This window comes from Schistocerca americana, chromosome 8, assembly GCF_021461395.2.
Source record: "Schistocerca americana isolate TAMUIC-IGC-003095 chromosome 8, iqSchAmer2.1, whole genome shotgun sequence".
NCBI lineage: Eukaryota > Metazoa > Arthropoda > Insecta > Orthoptera > Acrididae > Schistocerca > Schistocerca americana.
The window spans coordinates 259,971,029-259,984,734 of NC_060126.1; positions in this window are offsets into that span (position 1 = coordinate 259,971,029).

Here is a 13,706-nt window from a genome sequence, read left to right on the forward strand (position 1 = left end):
CCTCTTGTTCGCGTTGACGGCACTTTGAACAGTGGACGTTACATTTCAGATGTGTTACGACCCGTCTCTCTACCCTTCATTCGATCCCCACAAAACCCTACATTTCAGCAGGATAATACACGACCGCATGTTGCAGGTCCTGTACGGGCCTTTCTGGATACAGAAAATGTTTGGCTGTTGCCCTGGCCACCACATTCTCCAGATCTCTCACCAGTTGAAAGCGTGTGGTCGATGGTGGCCGAGCAACTGGCTCGTCACAATACGCCAGTCACTACTCTTGATGAACTGTGATTTCGTGTTGAAGCTGCATGGGCAGCTGTACCTGTACACACCATCCAAGCTCTGTTTGACTCAATGCCCAGGCGTATCAAGGCCGTTATTATGGCCAGAGGTGCTTGTTCTGGGTACTGATTTCTCAGGATCTATGCACCCAAATTGCGTGAAAATGTAATCACATGTCAGTTTTAGTATATTATATCTGTCCAATGAATACCCGTTTATCATTTGCATTTCTTCTTGGTGTAGCAATTTTAATGGCCAGTGGTGTAGCTATATCCTTAGGAAGCTTGATATAGCTGGACCCTCCCTTTACTGGATGACAGACATTTGTATGGATGTCCTGGGTTATAACTTGGCTGAGTGCTATAGCTGACACTCTCACTTCCATTGGGAAACTGGGCCAGTATAGCTCTCAAGGTGGATTCACAAAACCGCTCTGTGATTCATGTGCTCCATCTTACCACACCATCCCCCCCCCCCTCCAAAGATAATGAAGACGTGTCTCTTCATTGCCAGCGGCAACTTTGGGGTGGGGGGGGGGGGGTTCCGCAGATAACTGACTGCCTTGAGAAGCTCTATTTATATGACAGGAAGTCACATTCTTAGAAACCCAACAGGGTAGCGGTATCCTCCTGCCAGATTCTTGACCCTTGTAAGTGGGATTTTCTCCTCAAAGGCGTCTGCAATAGCCGAGTATTCTAGCTGTGGTTTGGTGTCATTGATCTGAAGTCCTTCACTGAAAGAAGGACAGGAGAGGAAACTGGCGCTAGCCGCAGGATAATCTCTATTTGGAAGACTATAACTGTGACTAGATGATGAGGCTGCTTGTGGTGTGGTGTTGACGGGTTTATGTCATACCTTCTGAGATCTGTGAGGACAAGATGGTGGAAGAGGAGGAGATGGGCCAGTGTGAGCAGCCTGGTTGCTGCAGCCCTGTCCCCTTGCCTGATGGAGGGTGGCAGTACTCGTAGGGGAAGGAGCAGTTGCAGCTGCGGTGACTTCCCATCTGGTGGGTAGTAGTGACCTTGGCGGTGAGGCATGCCTCATCGGTACCCACTTCAGTGAAGAAGGCTTTGCTACACCCAGTACTCAAGCCACGATATTTTGTATGAATTTCCTTTGGCATGGCCACTGTAGAAAGAGAGACAATAACGAAAAAAAAATGATATTGCCTTCTGGTGCTGCTGCAAAGAAAGAAGGAATACTGATTATTTTTAACCAGAGTGACTACGCATTATCCATTTCGTTCTGGCTTCTTGGCATCTCCCTCATCTCCTCACATCGACGAACGTCTTCCTCGATCTTCTCCACTCAAAGTGGCATTTTGTCCTCTCCTGAAATGGGGAAGATCCATCTGTCCAGCTCCCCTACATCACCTGCAACATAATGATCTAATAATGAAAATATACACATGCAAAAGAACTATGAGAAAGATAAGGTCCACAATGGCTCCAGCTTATCCCTGACTTACTTCTCTCCTCTTTATCCGTTTTCTACCAAGAAAACATCTGCAACAAATAATACATGATGTATTTCATGTATCTGATGAAATTTTTGTCAAACAGCAACATATTATATATACACTTCATAGTACTTCAGCACTACGAAGAAGAAGAAAAAGTATACACTACTTACAATGCTGTTGTTGCTGCTGCTGTTGCTGGCTCTCAGCAAAGAAGTTGTCATTTTTCCGCTGGAAATGTACTGAAACAAAACAGAATTCTTAGTGAAAAGAAAAGAACTAACGTTTTGTCGATTTCGATCCTTGTACCATCTACAGTAACAACAATATATTACATGTACAATGAAATTTTTAGAAAGAAATTAAGTATTCATAGTACTATGATGAAAAAATTGGAGATACAATAAAGGAAAAAGATATAACATTCATTGTACCTCCAAATCCATCTACAGCAACAACGTATTGCATAAGCATTGAAACTTCTTTTCGAAAGAAATTACATACACAGGATACTTTGACGAAAAAAATTTAATGGATGTATACAACATTATTAGCGAGAAAGTAATATTTATCGATTTTGATCCACAGCATCATGTACACGAGCAAAGACTCACTGGCTGACCACTAAATAATACCAACATGTTAGGTATATGAAGATATGTATAATTATATATGTATATATACTACTTACAATGATATCACTGCTGCCGCTGTTGGACCTCTACCTCCATCTAGCCCACGCTGAAACAACAATGAAAAAATTTACGCTTAAATCTGAACACACATGTTACAAACTTTTTTTAACTTTGTAATCTGAACACACAATGATTTGATACTACAAACGTTTTAAAGAAAATATACTTCGAAATCTGAACACACACTGACTGATCCATTCTCTGTGCTGGATGCATTCGCCAATCCAGCCGGGAAGCCCATTTCGAGTCGCTGGTTCACTCTGTAGTGAGCTGAGGCCACTGACAGATGCATCGCTTCATGGCCCATGAGGCGACTGGCTGTGGGGCAGCCGACATGACAACTGTTGCAGCGCCCCGAGTGGGCGTAGTGTGGTCTCTTGGACATCGGCGCTTGATGTGGCTTGGCAGATGGTGCATGCTCATGATCAAAAGATATTGAACAGAGTAATTAGTGTGATGACTGTTTCATGACAGTATTCTTTGCATGATGGAATAAAAAAGAAGCCATCGATTTATTGCTACCTTTCAATGTATTTTACAGGACCTGCATATTCCAAAACAGCAGGGAGTTATTAGCAAGAGAGATCCAACCCCTGCAAATTGAATTTTTTTTAATAAACAATATACCCTCTCCTATGTAACAGAATTTCGTGTCATAAGATCCCTTCCTCTCCATCACAAACCCATCAATTTCTTGGTGGGAGGTGGTGGGGGTGAGAGGTGAGGGCTGGAGGGATTTACCAGAGGGGGAGGGGTTAATTAATTGATAAATTTAATTAATTAATCAAACAAATTGATAGAGTGGGTGGGAACTATTTGAATAACTCATGCCTGAAAGTGTATTTGTATTAGCGAGGGGGAGGAGAAAAGGTTAGAGGTTTGCAGAGGGTTGGGGTGGAGAAGGAGGAGGGGGAGGGGTTGGGGAAGGTTTCTCAGAAGGACAGATTATCCCGAGGGGGTCATAATACACTTAGCAGAACAATAGGTTAAATACATGTCAATCAAAGTAAAACAATAGGTTTGCCTCTGAATGTATACTTGCCCCAGATACAGGCAACCTACATTAACATAATGTTCTGATGCCCACTTTGCGTAACTACTCCAATGGACCAATACATGAATATTCAATGGGATCACGATATACGTTCGATGTCAACACGCAGACGTTATTTGTTTTAGATACAGCAGGAGACAGAGATGTGGTAAAATGTTATTGAGTTCTCTACAAGGTGATGTTAGCAAAGTTTTTATAGTTCATAGTGTTACCTGTGTTGGATGCTATAACAATAATGGGGCGAGAGAGACTGTGCTGTCAATATAGATTCTGATACCGTTACATTTTCGTATTTCTAGCATAGCAATCATAGGAATACGATGAAGGAGTTTACAACATGTAGGCGTTAAGCTTCTGAATTTCTTTGTGCAGTACACGCATCCTCAGCATGGTTGTGAATTTCGTCCAGTATGTTACTGTGCTATTTTTCTCCTTGTGATGTCTCTCTATCAATCAGTAACGGGCAGAGGACTAGATAGTCTTTTAACTAGTGGAACATTGCTGTTGGAACGTGATGGGATTTCGAGAGAAATAGCAGGGTTTTGTGATTTGGTGGGGGACATTCCCTACTCGTCGAAATTAGGTGGATTCAAATGCTATATATCTATGACTGGAGGATTCGTGAGAATATGGTAGGTAAGTGATTCTCTGACGAAAGGGGAGTTGAGAGGTTCAAATGGCTCTGGGACTTAACTTCTGAGGTCATCAGTCCCCTAGAACTTAGAACTACTTAAACTAAGGACATCACACACATCCATGCCCTAGGCAGGATTCGAACCTGCGACGGTAGCGATCGCACGGTTCCAGACTGTAGCGCCTAGAACCGCTCGGCCACACCGGCTGGCGTTGAGAGGTGAGCTCTATACCATGTCTTCTAGATATTGTGGACAAACATATTACAACCTCTCATATACATTTAGCGAAGTGAGTGTAAATAAGAAAATTAAGGGCTAATACGAAAGTTTCTACTCAGAGACAATCAACAGCAGAAGTTCTGTCTTTTTTTTCTTAATAAATAAGAGACAACATTCTTCTGTGAGTTTTGTGAGCCTATAAATGGATGGACTGACACCTTAATACGTAGACTAAATTTATATCTACATCTATATGTATATCTCGCAAGCCATCGTATGGTGCGTTCCGGAGGGCACACTTACAACTACTAGTTATTTCCTTTTCTATTCCACTCGCAAACAGAGAGAGAAAGAAAAGGACTGTCTATATGCCTTTGTATGAGCGCCGATTTTTCGTATCTTATCTTCGTAGTCCTTATACGAAACGTGTGTTGATGGCAATAAAATCCTTCTGCAGTCAGCTTGAATCTTGGCTCTCAATAGTGCTCCTCAGAAAGAACATCACTTCCCTCCAGTTCTCGAAGCATCCGCCCACTAATTTGGCGGGAGCCAATAGGAATGCTTCTGCAGGTCTGTAATCCGAGGGAAACCCATGTCTGAGGGTCATACATGTTTGGCAGTGACGGCGGTGACTGCCATCTGCATGTGGGCAGGTGGTGGTGGCGACGACGAGGCAAAGGGGTCGCAGCAGTGGAGAAGAGTGTAAAACATCCTACTGCCCCTTAGAGCGAAAAGTCTCAGCAGGATTAGTTCAGGAGCAGTATACCAGAATTCTAGGTGATTTACTTCCACCAACCTGATGAGATTACTGACAGACGGAATGTATCACTGGGTATCTTCAGCTATTTGATGGTAGTCACCACCCATTTTGGTATCAGGCGAAGCGACTATCTAGCCTGTGGAAGCCGCCAGAGACGTCACAGAAGCGTCTGTAAAGGTTACCTGGCTCGTGTAATCCGACTGCATGAAAAAAATTACTTGCCATGCTAAGGGACTCTCATGATCAATTTAATTAGTTAATCAATCAATTTGATATCAATGACGTGCCACCAGATGGGTCGAAGCGAGGACGAGAGTACCACAGATACGATTCGCGAGTTGGAGTGGCTGTCAGGTGTTTTTTCGTTGCTGCGAGGTCTTCTAATGAAATTTCAGTCTCCCACCTATACAGGAAGAGATATCCGTCGCAATAAAATCAGCCATATTACCGAATTTATGAAGTGATATGTAGTATTAACCTGATTTTTACAACTCCTTTGTGCTACTACCTTCAGAGACTTCGTAGGTGACGAGGCATCTGGCTACTTTATGAGAGTTCAAAAGTGAGGAGGCATCCTGTGACGGAGGTAGCACATAGTCTTAGCACCCCGTCATGAGCCAAAAATGAGTTTAATATTCTAGTTCTTTGATGCAGGACAGAATAGATACTAATCTGATAAGAATAGATTTCTCTGTCTGATGAGAGAATACTTAGAGGAAATATAGTCTATGCCATACTGTTGTATAGGATTTTCACAAGTAACGATACTTTAGCGTTGTGAAAATGCGTTCATGCTCCGATTTCTTCTGTCTTCGAAAATAACCTATATAAAGGGAAGGTATCTGCATTTGTGCAACAGCTTGCCGCAGTGGGTTCATCGGTTCCCGTCAGATCACCGAAGTTAAGGGGTGTCGGGCGTGGCCGGCACTTGTATGGGTGGCCATCCGGGCCGCCATGCGCTGTTGTCATTTTTCGGGGTGCAGTCAGTCTCGCCGGCCGGTGTGGCCGAGCGGTTCTAGGCGCTTCAGTCTGGAACCGCGCGACGCTACAGTCGCAGGTTCGAATCCTGCCTCGGTCACGGATGTGCGTGATATCCTTAGTTAGGTTTAAGTAGTTCTAAGGACTGATGAACTCAGAAGTTAAGTCCCATGGCGCTCAGAGCCATTTGAACCATTTTTTTGAGCACTCAGCCTCGTGATGCCAACTGAGGAGCTACTTGACCGAATAGTAACGGCTCCGGTCAAAGAAAACCATCAAAACGACCGGGAGACTGGTGTGCTGACCACACCCCACTCCTATGCGCATCCTCAACTGAGGATGACACGGCGGTCGGATGGTCCCGATGGGCCACTTGTGGCCTGAAGACGGAGTGCTATCTGCATTTCTCATGAGAAATTCTAGGTGTATGGAGAAAACAACATCCCTGTCTCTGATTGGGTAAAGTGGTTTTTTAAGTCTGGGGAGTGTATGCAGAGGTGGAATTGCAGTTAGAACTATATGTCCAAGCCGCACCTGCTTGTCTCACAGTGTGCCGCAGCCACTGGTAGGGGCCAACCAGCCGCCGCGATTTAGCCAGCGGTGATCAGTTAGTTACAAAGAAAGTGCGGCCTGTCAGCTCTTGTCTGTATGCGCACGGACAAGTCCCGGTGGCAGCGCCCTCTGAGTGGCTGAATAACGAAGTAACCAGTATGTTGCTTGAGTAGCAACAGCAGTGGGCGTGCGTATTGTGTGAGAAGATTAAACACGGCGAGTATCTGCGCTGGACGATTATTCCTCACCTGTAAGTTGATCAGTCGACTGCTCGGCGGTCATGGTGACATTCTCTTTGGCCTTGCCGCTTTTGCGCCGCTACTATGGGGCCCCCATTGGGCACACATCTTTTTCATGCTCAAATCTACGTGGTGTGGAGGGTTCCCCATGATTGACCTGTTGCCCTCTGTACTTCATCAAACGTGATTCGCTTGTGCCCCATTATCAAGTTGGCTTGTTTTTGGGGGAGGAGACCAGACAGCGATGTCATCGGTCTCATCGGATTAGGGAAGGAAGTCGGCCGTGCCCTTTCAAAGGAACCATCCTGGCATTTGCTTGGAGCGATTTAGGGAAATCATGGAAAACCTAAATCAGGATGGCCGGACGCGGGATTGAACCGCCGACCTTCCGAATACGAGTCCAGTGTGCTAGCCCATTATCAAGTCATTGACACACTGGGCACTGTTTGTGTTTGCATGCATTTGCTGGACGCCCAGGGCTTTTACGTTTTTTAGCACAGTCCCTGCCGTCTCTGACCTCTGATACTCAACGAAAAACAAATCTGTGACTTAGTGCCTCTTCCCCACGTGTGGCTACTGATCTCATCAGCCCCTAACGTAACGTAAGGTTCTCTGAATAACTTTGCCCGTTGTTTGAAAAGAGGTTTAGGCCCATCTAAATTTTAGGGAACAATCACTTCACAGATTATAAAGGTCGGAATGGATAACGCAATGAATTATTATGGGGCAGTCAGAGAAAACTACGGCCCGTTAGCTACACTTGTGCCAAAAACTACGTATTTTAGTAGCATAATCATCAATGAAACAAATGTAAGTATTGAAAAGGGATAAATTAAACGAGCACGGAAAAAGCTTCAAATGATGAAATATTTATTTTGGCTAAGATTTCGCATGATAACAGTAGTCTTCTGTATTTAATAGATAGACAAAACATTCTTGATACATTTATATAAACGAACCTATTGCCTCACGTTCGCCTTAATCTGACGAGTCTTGTGGGGTGGGGGAGATCTGGAGAGCAAGTGGTCACTGATCACTTTTGAAGCACAAACAGTCACGTGCACTAAATCCACATGCCGAACAAAATGCTGGTAGCATTTTTGTAAGAAGTGTTGTATGTACCTCGTGGTTGGCATCGAGCAGGATTCTACATACCTTTGCATGAAGCGCTTCGAATCAAATCAATTCATTCTTTGCCAAATGTACACTCGATTCAATTTTACTGATAATTTAAAAGTCCACCACAAATAAAATAATTTGGCAAGCCGAAATTGTTAAGACTTAGGCTACGATTTGAATCTAGGGACCGCGTGGTCGCGACTAACGGAAATCATCTTATTATGCCACTGATTAACTGAACCACAATTGTAACCAGAACCTAAATGGTAATTCAAAATAGCTAGGAGAAGCAATTGTTGGGATTAAAAATTATTAACACATTCAAATACCTTTTTTTTCCTTCGTTCGACGCAGACGTTCTGAAGGAACGTCTAGTCGCTTACCTGTCTTCCGAACAACTCCCTGTAACCGTCGCGCAGAGCCCTATCCGAACCGCCCGAGGTGGTGGGGGAGGCCCATGGCCAACCTCTGCTACGAAAAACGTTTTTGCTTTACTCATCTTTGGCCAAGCCCTCCTGTTCCTGCTCTCTGCCTTCCACCGACACCGTTTAAGTTGGTAGAAGATTAGGAAACCCACCGTCTGCTACTTCATTTAATTCATTCACACTTGACCACACACTTTCAGGAACGGTGAAAAATGGAAATGAGGACACAGGACGTACTCACAAGACTGAAAAGAAATGTGCGGACCCATATTGTTTTTACAGGCATGCAGCTGTCGGAGCAGAGATTAATTAGTTCCGAAAAGATTGATTTAATTTTAAAATCTTATGTGTCAGGTAGTATGGAGATTCGTTTTTGCATTCATTTTTTAGTCATGAAACGACACCTATTGTGGTGTTACAAGCCAATCCTTCTATCCAGAGAGACTGCGCTGTCCACGGTTGCCCGTGCTTGTGTGCTTCCATGTTATCGTTGTCCACCAGTGTACTCTCGAGCCGAACAAATGCTATTGCATTGCACCACCTACGGGAAGGAGAACCGCCATCTGGTGAAGGTACTCAGTATCATAATCTCTCTTCACTCGTTGACACACATTTAAAATGCTATCTTGCAGGAGTTATCAGGGGACTCCCAATCAATACTGAGCGAACTAAATATTTCAACACTCCCTTGGAGTAGTCTTGAAACTAGCTGTCGATGTCATCCATTTAATAACGACGTATTGAGTTCTATCTCTTACAAGGGAACCTCCCCATCGCACCCCCCTCAGATTTAGTTATAAGTTATATATATATATATATATATATATATATATATATATATATATATATATATATATAGTTATAAGTTGGCACAGTGGATGTACAGATCAATCGAGAAAACAGCAAGAAGTTGTGTGGAACTATAAAAAAAATGAGCAAAATATACAAACTGATTAGTCCATGTGCAAGATATGCTCCATCAAGGAGGGACAAGATTGAGGAGCACCGTGGTCCCGTGGTTAGCGTGAGCAGCTATGGAACGAGAGGACGCGCCTCTCCAATGGGAACCGAAAACATTTGATCGCAAGGTCATAGGTCAACCGATTCCTCCACAGGAAAACACGTCTGATATATTCTATACGACACTGGTGACGGCATGTGCATCACATGACAGGAATATGTTGTCGACCCACCTAACTTGTACACTTGGCGAATGGGTAAAAAGATTCATCTACGTTGCCCGATTTAGGGTTTCTTGTGGAGGTGATAATTACTCCCAAAAAGTGATGAAAACATCAGAGTTTGTCACATAAACTGCAACAAATGAATCCAAAAGTCTCACAGTCGCACACTTTTCCCTGTGCTCTGTCAAAACATATCTTTTTAACTTTTTCAAATTTTTCCGTGTGTAGACTGCCAAATCCTGCAATGTCCAAGCAAATCTGAACATGCCCTGGACTTTTTGGAGAGTGAAGTTGATTTATGTGTGAGTGCCTGAACTTTGATAATTGTCTGAAAATAAAAAATTAAAATTTTCGCTCGAAGGAAGCCTTGAACCAAGGACCTCTCGTTCCACAGCTGCTCACGCTAACCACGGGACCACGGCACTCCTGAGTTTCGTCTCTCCTTGATGGAGCATATCTTACACATGGACTAATCAGTTTGTATATTTTGCTTATTTTTTCATAGTTCCACACAACTTCTTCCTGTTTTCTCGATTGATCTGTGTTCAGTTTTTCAGGGTCTATCCACTGTGGCAACTTATAACTAAATCTGAGGGGGGTGCGATGGGGAGGTTCCCTTGTTAGTAAGTCCTGAATCCAGTCGAAAATCTGTTCCGATACTGGGTTAGCTTGTATTTTGTTTGTTAGAAAAAGAAAGCAGAACTGTATCAAATGTCTTCTAGAAGTCAAGGAACACGGATTCAACCTGGATGGCTTAGTCTAACTACTTTGAATTTCGTGGACGAACACAGCGCGCATTGTTTTGCAAGATACCTGCTTACGAAATCCTTGTTCCTTTTTGCTATATCTCTAGAGAACGATACCCTGCTATGTCTACTGTCAATAGCTCCTGCTTCGGGCATTAAGAGGCCGCAGTGTGTTGTCAAATGTGTCTGGCTGCTGATGCCAAGGTAAACCCAGTTGCTGTGCACCTGCAACACACTTTCAATCGTGCTGTGTTGAGGTATCTATCCAGCTTACACCGTACTTTCATGACTTGGTTGTTTACTGGATTTCAGCTGGATTGTAGTTCGTTGATGGATTGCCATTATTTTCTTCGTGTCTTCTGTACTGCGCAACGACCCAACAAGGACTGGAATTGTGAGCTGTCAAGTGATCTGTGTAATAAAGAGTATCACAAAGGTTTAGCACTTTCTGTAAAAGAGATTCTCGTTCTCCAGAAACGTTATAATATGTGGACATAGAAAATGTGCCATAATTCTACGACAGACAGACGTCAGCGATATAGGGCCTATAATTGAGTGCATTAGTTCGACGATCCTTCTTGAGAACGAGAATAACCTGTGCCTTTTGCATTTGCCCTTTATGCTTTTCGAAACCAAGTACTTCTATCCTGATTTCACTGTGCTCTATTTACAGATGAAGTGCAGCTTTAAGATGTGACCGCTCGCAAGCAAAGATACAGACATGGCGTTTGATTTGCAATCCGTTGCAGCCGAAGCCTGGCCGCAATCTACCATTGGCAGTTATTCGACGGCGCCGCTATACTTCAGAATTGCGTGCTCGTGCGCCGCATCCGCGGACGTCAGATATCGCTCGGTGAATTACCACAGCTATCTCAGCTAATAAGGAGTGCAAATCCGCGAGTGAGCAGAAACGCTCGACTACACTGCGTTCGAGACTGGTCGGCAGGAAACGGGCGTCTGGCTACGCAAAGCTTACGCATGCGCACTGCCGAGATGACGTCCAAGGTCAGAGCAAGCTGCGCTGCTGATTCACGGACGAGGCATTAAATACGCTGCGCTGGAGCATTCGTGGCGCACTCGCTGTGTGACGCCGAAGCAGTGCTGTAGCACGGCCACCGACTTCAACTTCAAAACAGTACGCAGAATACATCTTTAACAGGCTTCCACATTATTTGAAGGCTTTTCCTCCTCGTATATGCCCTTTCAGAATACCTTAGACACACTTAATATTCTTATCGGAATGTGATTTGTCGGAGTGAATAGTAGGTGATCATTTTTGAAACTATCGACATTCCTCATTGGACTACACTTTTTTGAAATTGCGAGGTTGGCAGGGACAAAACACAGAGCACGAAAGGTTCTTTACAATATGTACAGACATCAGAGTGCAGGTATAAGAGACGATGGACGTGTAAAGGAAGTAGTAATTGAGAAGGGAATGAGACAGATTCGTTGCCTATCCGTAATGTTATTCAATCTGTACACTGAGCAAGCAGTAAATCAACGAAGCAAAAATCTTGAAAGGAATTAAAGCTCACGGAGATGAAATAAAATCATTGTGATTTACTGATGACACTGTAATTAGCTCTAAGACAACAAAAGATTTGCAAGAGCGGCTTTAAGGAAATGAATAGTATGCTGAAAGTAGACAAGATGAACATCAACAAAAGTACATAAAAACAGGGGTAATGGAATGCAGTCGATCTAAAATGGGAGACGCTGAGAAAATTGGATTAAGAGTTAATATATTAAAAGTAGCAGACATGTTATGCTACTTGGATAGATGAGATTTAGATTAGATTAGATTAATTATTCATTCCATAGACCCACAAAAGAGGAGATCCTTCTGGGTGTGGAACATCTCAGATAAACACATTACAAAAATGTAATTAGAAAAACTTGAGTTTCATTAATTTTAATGATCCTCAGTCACTAAACAGTAAAATAATGTACATGAATTAAAATTAAACTTCTAATATTTACAGGTTTAATACTTACATCTGCTTTCATTAAATCCATCATTCACGCAGTAGATAGTTACTTAGCTATTACAACCAAGTATTGCCAAAAATTAAAGTAAATTATTCATTTCAATGATCCGCAGTTAAGAACAGTCAAATTACTTAAGATTTACATCTGCTTTCCATACATCCATCATTCACACAGTAGGTAGTTACTTGGCTGTTACAACCAAGTGTTGTCAAAAATTAAAGCATAATAAATTTTCATTAAAATGGTCTACTGCACTTGTTGAGAAATTCATGGATGGAATAGAAGGAGTTGGCCACCAAAAATTCTTTTAAATTATTTCTAAATGGTGCCTTATCTGAAACTTAACACTTAATGGTTGTTGGTAACTTATTGAAAATATGCTTTGCTGAATACTGGACTCCTTTCTGGACAAGAGTAAGTGATTTTAAATCTTTACTTATATTGTCCTTATTCCTAGTATTGATACTGTGTACTAAGCAGTTAGTTGGAAAAAGAAAACTATATAATGATTGCTGAAGTAAAGAGTATATAAAGTGTTGACTGACAACAGCAAGAAAACCATTTCTCAAAAAGAGGAATTTTTTGACATCCACACAAACTGTAAAAATGGATATACATACTGTATGAGAAAACTATGGGTATTTGCGTGTCGTGGCTTCACTGCTTTGTCGCCCCCCCCCCCCCTCCCCCATACCCGCGCCTTTGATAGGTAGGTGGTTCTTAGTCCCTCAGCGATACTTTCCAGACAGTAAGTGAAATGTGTACTAAGTTTGGTTGAAATCGGTCCAGTAGTTTAGGAGGAGATGTGGAGCATACATAGATAATACAGTGTACAGTGTGTTCATTTTAACTGAGGACATTGAAATATCTCGAAAACTGCACGTCAGATAAAAAAAAGTTATGATTCCAGTTTGTTTGTTCCAGAGGGGGACATCCAACGGTACCACCTCGACCCGCCGCCCCACCCCGTGCGTGGGTGGCGCGGTGAGGGGGGGGGCGGCAAATATTAATTATTTAAGGAGAACCCCAGTTTTTTATTGCAGATTACGATTCTGCGGCAAAATCTACATATGTTTTGTCTGAAGCATTTTCTTTGTTTTGTCAGAGGTGGCAATGTAATCGGAGGAATGTAAATGGATTCGATTTACAACATGCTACTCAATGGACCCTACCTCCATGGTGCGAGGTTAGGACAGGAAAATATTTCGTACCTTGTAACTGGAAACCCAATTCGCAACGTTGTATTCCTCCGACATATCTAACAGTGGCCGTGTAGCGAACTACGACGTACCACAACAGGCAGTACATTGCGACCGGGGCTCAACGTACCGTGCAGACGCAGAACAGATAGTGTCTCTAAACATTAC